General features: G+C 41.4%; 1 long non-coding RNA gene across 1 annotated transcript in view; it reads right to left on the reverse strand.

Annotated features, from left to right (window-relative positions):
• Positions 1–975: 975 nt before the first annotated feature.
• The window catches only part of LOC115076118, a 35179-nt gene continuing 20525 nt past the window's right edge, over positions 976–15629 (reverse strand). The window contains exons 2-4 of the long non-coding RNA XR_003852689.1: positions 7855–7936; positions 1995–2044; positions 976–1902 (exon numbers count right to left, since the gene is read on the reverse strand). This is a non-coding gene — a long non-coding RNA (uncharacterized LOC115076118). The remainder of the gene's footprint in view (positions 1903–1994; positions 2045–7854; positions 7937–15629) is intronic.

Raw genomic sequence — 15629 nt, forward strand, 5'->3', positions numbered from 1 at the left:
CAAGAGCTGGCTGCAGCAGCTAAGGAGGACGGAACGGAGCCCGTGGAGGGAAGCCCGAGGTGAGCAGGCCCAGTCGCGGCACCAGCATGGCAGGGATGCGCAACATAGATAAGTGTGTGTGTGTTGGGGGAGGGAGGGCAGCTAATCTCACTGAGGTCTACACTGGAGGCTTCCTGGGGGGCTTATCCCATATAAACGCACAGTTACTGGGATTATACCTGGGGGCTTGAACCCAGGAGCTTATTCCCAACACAAATAGCCACACACAAACTTTGATTCAGTACATCACGGTTCCAGGTATTTAGGAAAGTGAATTTATTTGAGCAATAGGAGGATAGAACAAATAAAGTCAGATTACACAGAAGAAGTAATAGTAGATACTAATAATTGCTACATAGATATAAAAAATTACGTTTCCAAAGGATCAGCCTGTACCATCATGTCCAGAGCTCTCTCTCTCCTCTCTTTTTCTCTCTCGCTGTCTCTCCTTATACACTACAAAAGCTTGTGGAAAACAGTGCTGTTCCCTTCCTCTGATTTCTTATCAAATTTCAGGCACAGCTGTGTGTCCTTCATTCTCTCTTTCAGGCTTTTTCATCATAGACCTAGTGGAATAACTAAGTAAACAAACTCTTGCCTGTTCTTAAACATTTCACAGTGCAAGACAGTAAATAGGAGTTCACTCAGAGGTTGGCCTGTGGCCTTCAAACTATTCTGTGTCTGGGTGAAAACTCTGAATCTATATGGCATACCCTCTATATACATCCTCAGCAAAAGTAACAAAAAATGACTCCAACACACGGCCAGAAGAGATGGCAGCATCCTTGCCACGGGAGGAGCTGGACAGTGTCCGGCAGCGTCTGATGACAGTGTGGGAGTCACGAAGCATTATTTTGGCATCCTGGGATGAGTTGGCTGATTGTAGAGCTGCCCCACGACTAGTCCATCGGTACACTAAAGCCATTCTTGATCCACTTCAGTCTGGCTTTTGCCCTCTACATTCAACTGAAATTCATTGTCAAAGTTTCTAATGAGCTGCTTATGGCTAAAGCCAAAGATTTTTATTCTGTCCTTTTCCTCTTTGCCTATCTGCTGCTTTTGTTACTGTTGATCACCACCTTCTCCTTGATACTGTGTCCTCAACTGAAGTTCAGGATTCTGTTCTGTCTTGGTTCTCTTCTTATCTTTCCCATTGTACTTTTAACATTTCCTATGGTGGTTCATCCTCTACTGCCATTCCACTATCAATTGATGTGCCTCTGGGTTTTCTTCTCACCATATACTAATTCCCTTGGTACTCTGATTTCCTCTTAAGACTTTCAATACCATTTTTATGCTGATGACTCCCAGATCTACCTTTCTACATCAGAAATTTCACCAGAAATCCAGTCTCAGATCTTGGTCTATTTGTCTGATAATGCTGCCTGGATGTCTTGCTGTCTCCTTAAACTCAAAGATAATAATAGTAGTATCACAAAAAAACGCAGAAAAACTGAATAAAGTCAAAATTAAAGGTATTCTGCTATGTGAAAAAGGTCCATATTAATGATGAAGAGTGACTGTCATACAGCGCCCTTGCAACTGTTGGCTTATATGTGAAAAAGCCTTTACGAACGCTGGGGCTTTATAATCATTGGTCACTTCTTATTGTGCTCTATAAAGTCTTGTATTCCCCTTCAAGGGCTATACCAAAATGGATTGTACTTATCTTGGTTTAGATAATGCAGCATATGCTTGTGCTTATAGTTGTGGTTGGAGTCTTCTGCACATGTCAATGAATAAACAATCAATGATGCAGCGATAATTGTGGCTTCCTTTGTGTCTTCCTTCCGACACTGCAATGTTTTGAAGCAAAAATTGCTTCTTCTTCAGGAACAGGAGCTGAAAGCTGTGCAAGCATATCTATGCAATAAGAGACAAGTGAAAAAACCTTTTTTTACCAGCAAATAAACTTAAGAAGACAACGAGGCTGTGAAAAATGTTGGAACACTTACATTTTGTAGAATTGTGGTCAATATAACATCGGGAGAAATTTTAAGCTGTGCTAAAAAAATGCAACGTGAAAAAATGAGAAAGAGCACAGTGAGCAATTTAACAATTGAATATGAAAAAGTCTAAAGTAGCTATCCACAAGGCAAATCTGTTACTTACTTTGGGTGCTAAAAAGCTACCTGTCAGCGTTGCTTCCCAGTTGTGACAATGAACTCTGGGGGAAAGGCCATTTTTAAAGGGAACCCCATCGAGCGGGGTGAATGACAACCGGATATGACAGAGCTAATCTTGCCATATACGGAGTGTGACGTTTGAAGTGGCAGCCATCTTGAAAAACGATCTCTGTATATCAGGGGAATACCTCATCAAATAAGGGAAATGATGCAGCCATGTGCTTTGCATAGGCTTCCTGAACTGGTACATCATGCTCCCTTTCTCGCTGTGTTTAAATCCCATCTAAAGGCCCACCTTTTTGAGGCTGCTTTCAAATTTTAGGCCTGATTGTCTGCTTATAGCCTCATTAACTAACTTTCTTTTTTTTTTAACCATTGTCTTGCTTTATGAAATGCTCCAAGTCTCTTATTCTGAATGTTTGTCTTATTAGATTGTAAGCTCTATTGAGCAGGGACTGTCTTTTTTGTATATGTTTGTACAGCCATGCGTATGTCATGTACCACTATAGAAATGTTAAGTAATAGTAGTAGTAGTAGAGGGCCCAAGTGATCAGTAGCACACCAGGAATTATAGCAAACATGTGCAAGGTGGTTTTGTTGTTTTCAGTTGTGGCATGCAATTCTGATGAACTTGCTAAGTAAATGCTCACTTCATGCATTCCCTCACAATGCTGACAAGCCAATGCAGCAGATGGATGAACCAGGCCGTAGCAGTCCCATCAATAGGGTAGTTGTATCATCAGATTTTCGCTCAGTGCACTAGCTCCAACTGTTTGCTACTAATACTGTAGAGCCATAGGAGCAGGGGGGAAGATGCAAATTCCTGTACAGCTGCCAAAACTCTGTCCCAGACTAATGTTGCTACTCACACTGGCTGCGTGATACAACTTATTTCTGAGGTCCCTGACCTCTACCACTACCTGATCTGCAATCCTTTCCTTTAGCACAGCGCTAAAATTCACAGCAGATCTCCAGGGGGTGAAGCACAGCAACAGAGCTGAATAGGGACTCACACTGCGTTTGCATGTGTGTGGCAAACTGATTGTAAACCCTCACTCTATATAGGAGGGATCCATAAGTAACTTCACCTTTCAGCTGTGTGTTTGTTTACCTATTGTGGTGCTGTCCCTCCTGATGCAGCCGGAAGGAAAAACACAGCCAGTAGCGGGGGTGGGACGGTGGGTGGGATAGGAACTGTATTTTGTTTTAAAGATTGGATTGTTTAAGATTCAGAAATAAAAGAAGAGTTTAAGGAGATTTTTTTAGGACTGTGTCTAAGGATTTTACTCTCACAATTTTTACATTCTCCTAAATAGAAAATGATTGGTTATTTTAAATGTCAGTAATAACAAAACTTTGTAACCTTTAAATTTTGTGTTTGGCGTAGAATTTCATTTTTTTATGATAAAATGGTAACAGAAAGGTGGCTCTATTCTGGCCAGTCCTGTACAAGTTCAGGAACTGTGAAAAATCTTTAAATGTACGGTATATTTGCTTTAAAATTTTAGTCAATTGGAACCCACCACTCGATAAGGAAGGACGTGTGACAAATTGCTGGAGCTTGTTTTGTAACAGGAAGGATGTAGGGAAATTTGGCTGGCCACAGGAACTCCTGGAAGGAAGCGAGACCTCTGTAAGTACAATTTAAAAGGGAGTAAAACTGGAGCTTGATTTGGAACTGTGAGGTCTATTTTTAGTACTTATATGAACACTCCAACACTTTTCACTATACCAGGTGTTGCATAACCTTTGCCTCCTCGCCGACTGGATTATGTCACTAATATCATTTTTTTGTTCCATTTTGTAGGCCATTTAATTTGGAATTTAACAGTAACTTACACATTACTTAAATTTATAATTTATGGACAGAATGTAAGATAGCGAAAAACAGCGTCAGATTGATCGTATTAAAGGCCGAATTTTCAAAAGGCCCCGCGTGTAAAAATCGTGACTTACATGCGTGGACGGGCCCTGCACGCGCCGTGCACATTTTCCAAAGGGCCCAGCCACGCACATAAGTCCCAATATGCGCACAAGCGCCGGGCCCTGAAAAAGGGGTGGGGCGGGGCAGGACAGAGGCCGGCTGGGACAGTGGCCATTAGCCGCTGTCCCAGGGAAGCGCATGCCGGCAGCCAGCACCTGCAGATTACTTCTGCTCCAGAGGAGCAATAAGTAATAAAACAAGAAGAACGTAAGTTCAAGGATAGGGTTTAGGGGGTGGGGAGGAGAGGGGAAGAGGGGAGGGAGTTTAGGTATGGGGGTAGGGAAGTTCTCTCTCAGTCCGCTCCTTAATTGGAGCGGACTGAGAGGGAACTGGGGGAGGCTTGATTGCATCGCCGCGTGTATTAATTGAAAATTGGCCTCCCTGCGTGCACTGCCCGCACATGCGTGCGAAGATTTTAAAATCCGGCATGCATGTGAGCACGGCTATTATATTTTATAACATGCGCGCGCCAGCGCATCCATGTGCACACGCCGGGAACCGTGCACACAGGGACGCACGCGCGCAGCATTTAAAATCTACCCCTCAGTGTACTGCATTTCATGAGGTGCGTGATGCTGGAGCAACCTTTATGACAAAAAAAATGGATTGCCAAAAAATTAGGTTAAAGTGGAAGCTGGGTTCAGAGGACATGGGGCAAGACTGCAGACAAGTGTTTTACGGAATTTGGTGATGGTCGACCACTAAAATTGTCTCAAGAAAGGCAAAAAATGATTGAAAATTCCAGCAACAAACAGAAAAAAAGCTGTTTCCCCTTTCGTTTTAAAACCGTTTTGCAAGCTAATAGTGGCCATACAAACCATTAGTTATATGTTGTTTAATTCAGTTTTGAATGCTGATTAGAAAGGTATATTGCATGTTCTATCATATTTCTGATTGCTGCTGCAATAGGGGAGGCAAAGGTTATGCAACACCTGGTTCCTACAGGACCAATCTTCATTATTTAGGGGCTGATTTACTAAAGTGCACTACTGCATTACTACAAGAGGATCTTGTGACACTGGGAGAGTGGGCATTGAAATGACAGATGGCATTTAATGTGGACAAGTGCAAACTTAGTTTTCGGGTACTTGCCAGGTTCTTATGACCTGGATTGGCCACTGTTGGAAACAGGATGCTGGGCTTGATGGACCCTTGGTCTGACCCAGTATGGCATTTTCTTATGTTCTTATGTTCTTATTGTATGTAGGGTAGAACAACCCAAAATATAGCTACAAAAAGCAAGGTTCTATATTGGGGTCACCACCAAGAAAAAGGATCTAAGCATCACTGTGGATATGTTGAAATCCTCTGCTCAGAATGCTAGGAATTATTAGGAAAGGAACAGAGGATAAAACAGAGAGTGTTGTAATGCCTCTGTATCACTCCATGCTTCTATCACATCTTGAGTATTGTGAGCAGTTTTGGTCACCGCATCTCAAAAAAGATATAGCAGAATTAGAAAATAGAGAAGTGCAACCAAAATGATAAAGGGATGGAAAATGTCCCATTTGAGGAAAGGCCAAAGAGGTTAGGGCTCTTCAGCTTGGAGAAGAGATGGCCAATGGGAAATATAACAGAGATCTATAAAATAATGAGTGGAGTGGAACAGGTAAACGCTAATTGGTTGATTACACTTTCAAAAAGTACAAAGACTAGGAGACATTCAATAAAGTTATTAGACATTTAAGACAAATAGGAGAGAATATATTTTTTCCTCACTGTATAATTAAACTCTGGAATTTGTTGCTGGAGGATGTGGTAAAAACTGTTCGTATAGCTGAATTTAGAAAAGGTTTAGACAAGTTCCTTGAAGAAAAGTCCATAAACCATTATTAAGGTGGGCTTGGGAAAATTCACTGTTTATCCCAGTGATAAGCAGCATGGAATCTATCAACCTTTTGGGATCCTGCCAGGTATTTGTGACTTGGATTGGCCAGTGTTGGAAACAGAATACTGGTCTTGATGAACTTTTGGTCTGACCCAGTATGGCAAAATCTTATGTTCTTATGTAAGTGTCTCACACCTCCCACAACTACTTCCAAAATAGTGATGAGCACCATCTGTTCTACTGTAGAAAAAGTGATTAAGCTGTCAGCTCTAATCCTGGCCTGCTTCTGCTTCACCAAAAGTTGGAGGTCCCACCCCTTGTAGCTCAGATCTTTCACAATATGGTGGTTGTGAAAGATCGCAATGAGTCTGTGGTGGATCTTCTTTGTTTTCTCCTTCCTGTATGAGCTCATTCTCCTGGATTTGGGGTCATGTAGGACAAGCTGGACCTTCATGACTTCTTGGACAAGGAAGTTCACCTACTTATGTAAGAAGCTAGGCTTCCTCAATAGTGTTCCACTCCTTCCAGCCATGGTGCAAGTAGGCAGACAAGCAATGGGAGCAAACCTTTTATTCTACATATGCATGTAAATGGCATGTATTTGCGCATATATATATGGGTGTGATTTACATGAGTAATTATAAAGAGTACATTTTTTAAATTAATAGCAAATATACACGTTTGTTATTACATTACATATATTGGTGTAATATACATGTGCATAGCCACTGTAATGTGGTGGTATATGCATACTTTCCACTTGGGAGTGCACAGAGTTTGTTTAGAAACGGGATAGTAGCAGGATCCATCTTATCTGGGACTTTCAGAGCCAGTTCAATGTTTATCCCTATAGCTATTAATGTGGGTAAGACCTGGACTAACTCTGTGTGTCCCAGGTGACATGCAGCCTGCAACTATCCCACCAGCAGAACTTATATCTTGGATAGGAAAGAAGGCATGTGTGGATAATGACCACATCCTCAGAAGCCTACATAATATATATTTAGTACTAGAACTTTATTCTTTAAACCTGCTTTTTTCTCAATAAGGAATTAAACTTACATCAGCAACAATCTATCTCTTAGGAATGTTTATGTGCCCTGTGTATTACTATATATAAGGCTAATAGTTTGTACTGGGTGTTTTAGCTTTATCTGCACTATTATCTCTTCATGGTGTACTTATTGTTGGGATGAGAAGCAGCTGATGAAAATTATAGTGGTGACCCAGCTTCAGGAGCTAGGCAAACTCTGATAACTAGCAGCAATTAGTGCAACGTGAGGGTTCTTACAGGTTACTGGTGGTGGAGGTGGGTGAGGGGGCGTGGTGAGTGGTCCTTGGAAACACCAAGGACCACTCACAGTTGGGAGCTTTTGTATGAGAGTCCTCAAAACACATTATCAGCAGTCTTCTTGTAGGACTTTCGTAGGTCTAACAGGGTCATTCATCAAAATGCGTTATGGCATTAATGCACGCGATAATACATTAACACATGCGATAAGAACAGTAAAGCATGGCATGAATGCAAATTTTTGTGAGGAGCGGGATCAGGGACAGGTTTCCCAAGAGGGTGGGATTTAGTCAAAAGAGGGGCAATATCACAATTTTAATGCCATAAATAACTACACCTTTTTTCCAGGCATTAAAAGCTGTATGATATGCCCGAAATGGCCATAACGCAATACACAATACATTTTTTGAATTGCATTTTGACCATTTCTGAGAGAGAGAGAACCTCTGGAGAGGGCCTCACGGTGTGCAATTATTTATATTTCTATAAGAGGGCCATCTAATAGGTCGAGGTGAGGTGTTGGTGGTGGTTTAGGGTATGGGGTCAGTTCTCATGTAGAGTGAGACGTACGAACTGCACAGTATACCTTGGTGGCAGTGGTGGTCGTCTGCTGCAGGAGGGGGTCAGGTGCTCCACTGTCTCTTTCTCCTCCTCTGAGCTGGTCAACTCTGTGAAGAAAGCAGAGCATATATGTCATTCATCAGTTTTATGCTCCAGGGTATGATGTGTAGCTTCATACGAGCAGTCAGATGGCACTGCATTGGTGGGAGAGGTGGAGACACCCATGTCCATAGGGTGTCTCCCTATGGACATGGGTGTCCATAGATAGGTTTCCAGAAGCTTCAAAACTGTAATTTATTTTTTTTTAAACTATAGTGCTTGGCTATTAAAAGGGGCCTGAAAGTTGGCTCAGTTTTTGGGTAGTTATGTAGGGTGGTAGTTTAGATAGCAAGCCATCAAGCACAAAAATGCAGCACTTAGCCGGTAATTTTAAATGAGCGTGCGTGTGACTATTTATTTATTTATTTAAATGATTTATATACCGGAGGTTCCTGTATAATATACATATCACCCTGGTTCACAAGGAACAATAACTGTCGCTACATTTAGCGGTTTACATAGAACAGAATAAGAATAAAACAGGAGTTTTTACAATTGAACATTGAAAATTAAGTAAACAAGTTTTAACATTGTACAGATTAATCGAAGTAGGTTACATTTTCTTCAACGTGTTCTTAGCTCTAGGGGAAAGCTTGTTTGAACAGCCAAGTCTTAAGTTTCTTTTTAAATGTAGGGTGGCATGGTTCAAGACGAAGGTCTGGAGGTAGCGAGTTCCAAAGTGAAGGACCTGCTGTGGATAATGCACGTTTCCTCAGAACGGATTTCGCCGGTTGAGTGATTAGTCTGTTCTGATAGGCGCTTCTGGTTGGTTTCACGGATGTGTGTAGTTGAATTTGAAATGTTAGGTTGAGAGGTGCGATGTTGTGTAAGGCCTTATGTATCATCATTAAAGACTTGAACTGGATCCTGAATTTAATCGGAAGCCAGTGGAGATGGTGGAGGATTGGGGTGATATGATCTCTTTTTTTGGCATTTGATAGAATTCTTGCAGAGGCGTTCAGGACCATCTGAAGTGGTTTGATGGTGCATGCTGGTAGGCCTAGGAGGAGAGAATTACAGTAATCCAGCTTAGTGAGAATGATGGCTTGTAGAACCATGCGGAAGTCTCTGTATAGGAGGAGTGGTTTAAGTTTCTTTAATGTTTGAAGTTTAAAGAAACATTCTTTTGTTGTGTTGTTGACGAATTTGTTGAAATTGAGTCTGCTGTCTATGATGACTCCCAGGTCTCTAACTTGTTGCGTGGTGGAGAGCCCTGCAGTGTCCGGATGTTGATTAGTGTTATAATGTGAGGAGGGGGTATAGTTTTCCGGTGCTATAATGAGGATTTCAGTTTTGTTTTTGTTTAGAACCAGGTTGATGCTGGCGAGTAGATTGTTGATAGCTGATAGACATTTATTCCAGTATGATAAAGCTTTGTGTAGGGAATCTTCTATATTTATTTATTTATTTATTTATTTAAAATTTTTTATATACCGACATTCATCCAGGATATCACATCGGTTCACAGTGTAACGCAAATATACGCCATGCATGGCGCTTTACATGGAACAGATAAAACATGTTAACAAGGGAATAACGGGATAAGAGAACATGGGATAAATTGCATTAAATATTAAACAAGAATTGCAATTATATACATATGTACAATGTTGAGAGAACTGAGAGAAAAGGGATTTGGGAATATTAGGGGGGGAGGGGGGAGTGGAGAGCAGAGGGGGGAGAAGAGGGGAGAAGGGGGCGGAAAGAAGAAGGATGGGGCAAAAGCGGGGTACCGAAAGGGGGGCCGTGGAAAGGCAGAGTGGAGATTAGGTGTATGCTTTGGCAAATAGCCAGGTCTTAAGCTTCCGCTTGAAGGATTTCAGGCATTCCTCTTGCCGTAGTTCAACTGGCATTGTGTTCCAAAGGGTCGGCCCGGCGATGGATAGTGCACGGGCTCTTGTGGAGGTTAGTTTGTGGAGTTTGGGAGAGGGGATAGGCATGGTTGCGAGATGTGCATGTCTGGTAGGTTTATTGGACTGGTGTAAGCGGAAGGATTCATTGAACCAGTTCATTTCAGGATTGTATAAAGCCTTGTGGATGAGAGAGAGTGCCTTATATTGTATACGGGATGCTATTGGGAGCCAATGTAGATCTTTTAGAACAGGTGTAATATGGTCATGTTTGCGTAGGTTGGTCAGGATTCGGGCTGTTGTGTTTTGCAGAATTTGAATGGGATGAATGGCGTTGTTAGGAAGGCCGAGGAGCAGGGAGTTGCAGTAGTCTGTTTTGGCAAAGATAGTGGTTTGAAGCACTGTCCGGAATTTGAATATCATCCGCGTATAGGTAATGTCTTAGCTTAAGGTTGGTGAGAAGTTGACAGAGTGGGAGCAGATAAATGTTGAAAAGAGTCGGGGAGAGGGATGATCCTTGTGGTACCCCCCTCTTGGATTCGATGGTATGAGACTCTTTGTTATTTATCTTGACCTTGTATGATCTGTTCTCCAAAAACGATTTGAACCAGTTAAAAGCTACTCCTGTAATGCCGATGTCTATTAGGCGTTGCAGGAGGCATGAGTGGTTTACGGTATCAAACGCTGATGAGAGATCCAAGAGAGCGAGGAGGCAAGGTTGGCCCTTTTCTAGGTTGAAAATGATAGTGTCGGATAGTGATGTTAATAATGATTCGGTGTTCATAGTTTTACGAAAGCCAAATTGGTTTGAGGCGAGGATATTGTTTTCGTTAAGGTATTCAGTAAGTTGTTTGTTTACAACTTTCTCCATGACTTTGGAAATGAAAGGGAGGTTTGCTATGGGTCTAAAGTTAGCTGGGTCTGTGGTAGGTAAGTTAGGTGTTTTGAGGATCGGCTTGAGCTTGACTATACACGTGCGTGTTGGTATGTGAGCGAAGACACGCTGGAATTTTAAATCATGTGCGCATTTTGGGGTAGATTTTCAAAGGGATACGCGCGTACCCCAGAAAACCTACCCCCAAAACCTCCCCTGCGCGTGCAGAGCCTATTTTGCATAGGCTCAGCGGCGCGTGCAAGCCCCGGGATGCGCGTAAGTCCCGGGGCTTACAAAAAGGGGTGGTCAGGGGCATGGCCAGGGGGCGCAGTTAGGGATCGGGGCGTGTCCGGGGGCATGTGGGCGGTCCAGGTGCATGGCCAAGTGCCCCGACACAGTGGACTGTGTCGGGGCCTGCCGCACCGGCGCACGTAAGTTACTACTGCCCGGAGGCAGTAGTAATTTCTCCGATAAAGGTAGGGGGGGTCTAGATAGGGCCGGAGGGGTGGGTTAGGTAGGGGAAGGGAAGGTGCGGGGGGTAGAAAAAAAGTTCCCTCCGAAGGAATGGGCAGCGCGCGCAGGGCTCGGCACGTGCAAGTTGCACAAATGTGCACCCCCTTGCACGCGCCGACCCCGGATTTTATAAGATACGCGCGTATCTTATAAAATCCAGCGTACTTTTGTACGCGCGCGCGTATGTTTTTAAAATCTACCTCAGAGGTTTTAAAATAGAATTACAGTTGTACATGTTGGCCTTGCCCCAGAACGCCAATAACATGCCCCTTTTCCTCCCCCTTATATTTCATGCATGCACGGGTACATAAGTGCATAATTTGTGGCTTTTTAAAATCTGCCTTGCTTCTGGGCATTTTTGCGCAAGTAACGCTTTAAAATCAACCTCTTAGTGTATGGGTATTTCTAGAATGGGGGGGGGGGTGCATTTACTTTCCAAGGTAATATTTGTAAGAGTAGGTTCTCATGCCTTCTTGAATTAGATACTAGACCTGTAGGTGTTTTACATGTTGTGCTTCATGATAATACTGGCTGTGGCTCAGGGAATAAATAAGGACAAAGGCGCCGATGCAATATTATTTTTAACGCAGGCATTGTGCCTGCTCCAGGCAGGTGTTAATAGCTGAGATGCACATTTTTTTTTTTGCATTTGGAGTGAATGAGTAATAGCCTCATTCACATGCATTTGCATGTGATGAGTGTGAACTCATTCACTCCGCGTCGGACGCCCGTTAAATAGGCGCTAATTCCCCTATTGCATTAGGGGTGGATCAGTGCCTATTTAACTCGTGTCCGACAGCGGGTTAAACAGTGTGCTTGCATCGGCCCCAAAGTTATTGTGTCTGAGGGTTTCTGGATGTTGTAGGCACTGACAGGGTCCTGCAGAGTGGCAGGGTAATAGTGGGGCTGGTGACGGAAACAGGAAATAGACAAACCAAGTTGACATCTCTCTGAAGGCCAATTGATTAAGAAGAAGCTGCCCATTTTGACTGATATTTTAAAGTGTCAACAACAAGATTTATTTTGCATCACAGAAACCTGGCTGCTACAGTTTGATGTGGTTTTATTTAATCAGTTACGTGTCTCTTCTTATAAATTTTCTTAATCATGTTCAGATAAATGAGATGGAGGATTATTGATTCTTGCTAAAGATGATCTGTATTTATCACAAGTAATGGCTGATTTGGTTCCATAGCTTGAGATATTGGTAGTTTCTGCCAATGGCTGGGGTGTCTGTTTGATTTATGCCCCTTCATTTTTTTAAAATGTACATCATGCTTTATTAACTGATCTTCTGTTTGCCTTGAAATTGGATCAAAAGGTGATTTATCATTTTAGGTGATTTTAACTTACATGTGGATAGTGATCCATTATCACCTAGTTATGATGATTTTTTAAATACCATGCTAGTTCTAGGTTGGGTTCAACATGTTCACATGCCCACTCAAATTGGGACACACCTAAGATCGAATGCTCCTTAGAGAAAATTATCTGTTAGATGACTACTTTTCTATTAAAGCTTAGAGGATCCCTGGTGAAATCATTATCTTCTGCAATTAAAATTTCCAGTTTACAACGCAGGTTTTAAAGTTACTATGCCATCAAAAATGTACAAGTGGGCATATATTGAGACTGATGTCTTGAAAGACAAATTGATTTCACTATTAGAAAATGCCGCTGTTTCTGATGTGAACTCTGCAGTTCAAATATGGCAGTCTTCCATAACTATTGCTTTAGATCATATTGCCCCTTGAACTTTAAGAGCTGCTTGCGTTAATAGGCCCATATACATGAGTATAGGGGCTGAGCGTGAGCAACTCATATTTTAAAAACTGCAAAATAGGTGCACATATGCATGTGCATGAGTAAAAAAAAAAAAGGGGGTGGGGTTGGAGCATTCTAGGGAGGGGTCAAAATGTATGCACATAAATCTGTATGTTAAATCCAGCGGCCACAGTGTGCAGTGGGCTGTTAGCAGCACATGTTTACTTCTGCTTTTAAAAAATTGTAAGTCTGCATAAATCTCTGTTTAGGCCTACAATGATGGGGGTGAGGGATCTGGGTCAACCGGGGGGAGGAATGTCCTTCACGTGAGCATGTTTTAAAATCCGCTTACCTGTGTACATTAAAGCCGGCAAAGTCCCAAGGAAGATACGTGAAATACATTTGCTTGAGTAACTGCTTAAAATAAGGAGCACACATACGTGCAGTAAGCATATTTTAAATCATATGCGTGCATCTGTGCGCACGATATAAAATTCCAGTCTAGGTGCACTCGCATGCCCATATGTGCGTGTATGGGTGCCTGCGCACTTGTTTTAAAGTTACCTTCTTAGAGAACTTAAATGAAATCTAAAGAGAGCAAAGCACGTGTGGCAAAAAACAAAATCTGCTGACACTTTGAACATCTATAGGCTACGATTATTTGAATATAAATCTTGCTAATGACACTGCTTAAAAAGATTTTTATACTAAATGGATTCATGAATTGGAAAATCACGAAAAAAAATTGTCATATTGTAAAATCGATTCTTGCCATCCTGTAAGCACAACTCCTGATAACAGAGACGAGAACTGTGAGAAGATGGCATGCTTTTTTAAGGAAAAGGTTGTGAATTTAGTAAAAGATCTGCCACAGTTTACTTGACCTACCTTGGATTCTCCTCTTAATGAAGAGCAAATACAGGAATCTCTCTAATGCTGTCTTTTCAAAAAGCATTATTGACATTATGGCCAATCTAAATAATGCTTTGTGCTCAATGCATCAATGCTCTACTGCACTTATGAAAATTCTGAGAAACAATTTAAGTGATTTTTTTAACATCATTAGTCAATACTTCCTTGTCTGAGGGATTTTTACCACCTGTTTTGAAGTCTGCCTCCATTTGGCCAATTCTGAAAAAACAGGCTCTTATCCATGGGACTTTAATAATTATCAACTTATATCATCATTGTCTTTTTTTTTTTTTTTAATCAAAAATAGAGTCAGCCGCATTGTCACAATTACAGGATTTTATTGAAGATCAAAATCTTTTAGATATTTATCAGTTTGGATTTAGGAAAGTTTGCAATAATACTGAGACACTTTTATTATCCACTTTTTATGTTTTTAGATACAATTTTGATAATGGTACTCGTTTTAGTTTAGTATTGTTAGATGTATCTCAGCATTTGATACCTTAAATCATGATATCTTGCTGTCTTGCTTGCAAAATATGGGTATGAAATCAATGGTTTCCACATGGTTTATATGGTTTTATTATTTTTTATATACAGTCACAACGGTTTACAATTGAATAAAATTGAATTACAATTGAATAAAATAGAGAAATATAATAAATACTGTCAATAAATAGTAATAACAGCTAAAATAATTTTTAAAAGATTACAGAGATTTTATAGTTTAGCTGTTAAAATAGAAATTAAAAATCTAAAACATACTGCATTACTATTCCTAAAAGCAGTTGCTAAGAACACATAAAACATTAGGTTTCAATATTAGTATAAAAAATAAGAATTAAAAGATATGACAATAAAAAGAAAGCAAGGGTTATGTGTGTTACTCGTTTTCTGTATAAGCACATTTAAAAGGGCCTTGTTTTAAGCTCTGCCTTAAATTTCTTATCTACTTGTAATCTTAATTGCATTGTTTGTGATAATACATGGAGAGAGAGAGAGAGAGAGAGAGAGAGAGAGAAGCCATAATGCCCTCACATTAGATAGGTATTTATATCTCTAAGGGAGGCCCACCTAGTAACGCGAAGTCAGGTTTCGGTATTAATGTAGGGGCCACTTTGACATTCGTACGTCTCACTTTGAATGTCAAAGTGGCCCCTAACCCCTACACTAATACCTAAACCTCACCTCGAGTTACTAGGTGGGCCTCCCATAGAGATATAAATACCTATCTAGTGTGAGGGCATTACGGCTAATCTCTCTGTCTCTCTCTCTCTCCTTCAAGACTACTAAAAATGGTCCACCCTCACTCCTTTTCCTATCTCATGCAATATTTTTCGCATTTTGATAAATCCAGGCCTAAGTCTGGCGGATTTTATTGTCAGAATTGTCAAAAGTCCTTTGTTTGTTGATCTCAAATTTTTTTGTGGGATGTGCAATTGAAAAATTGAGTTTAACCATTCGGTTCTTTCACCATGGATTATATTATGTATTATGCATGCTGTTTTATATTGTATCCGGTAATTTATTGGAAGCCAGTGTAAAGAGATTAAGGGGCGGATTTTAAAAGGGTTACGCGCTTAACCCTTTTAAACCTGCTCCTGCGCGCGCCGAGCCTATTTTGCATAGGCCCGGTGATGTGGGGGCTTGAAAAAAGGGGCGGGGAGTGGGGCGGGGCGGTCCGGGGGCAGGGCGGGGGCAGTGGCAGAGGCAGGCGCAACTTATAAAATAAAGGTAGGGAGTGATTTAGGTAGGGCTGGGGGTCGGGTTAGATAGGGGAAGGGAGGG

This window comes from Rhinatrema bivittatum, chromosome 1, assembly GCF_901001135.1.
Source record: "Rhinatrema bivittatum chromosome 1, aRhiBiv1.1, whole genome shotgun sequence".
Classification (NCBI taxonomy): domain Eukaryota; kingdom Metazoa; phylum Chordata; class Amphibia; order Gymnophiona; family Rhinatrematidae; genus Rhinatrema; species Rhinatrema bivittatum.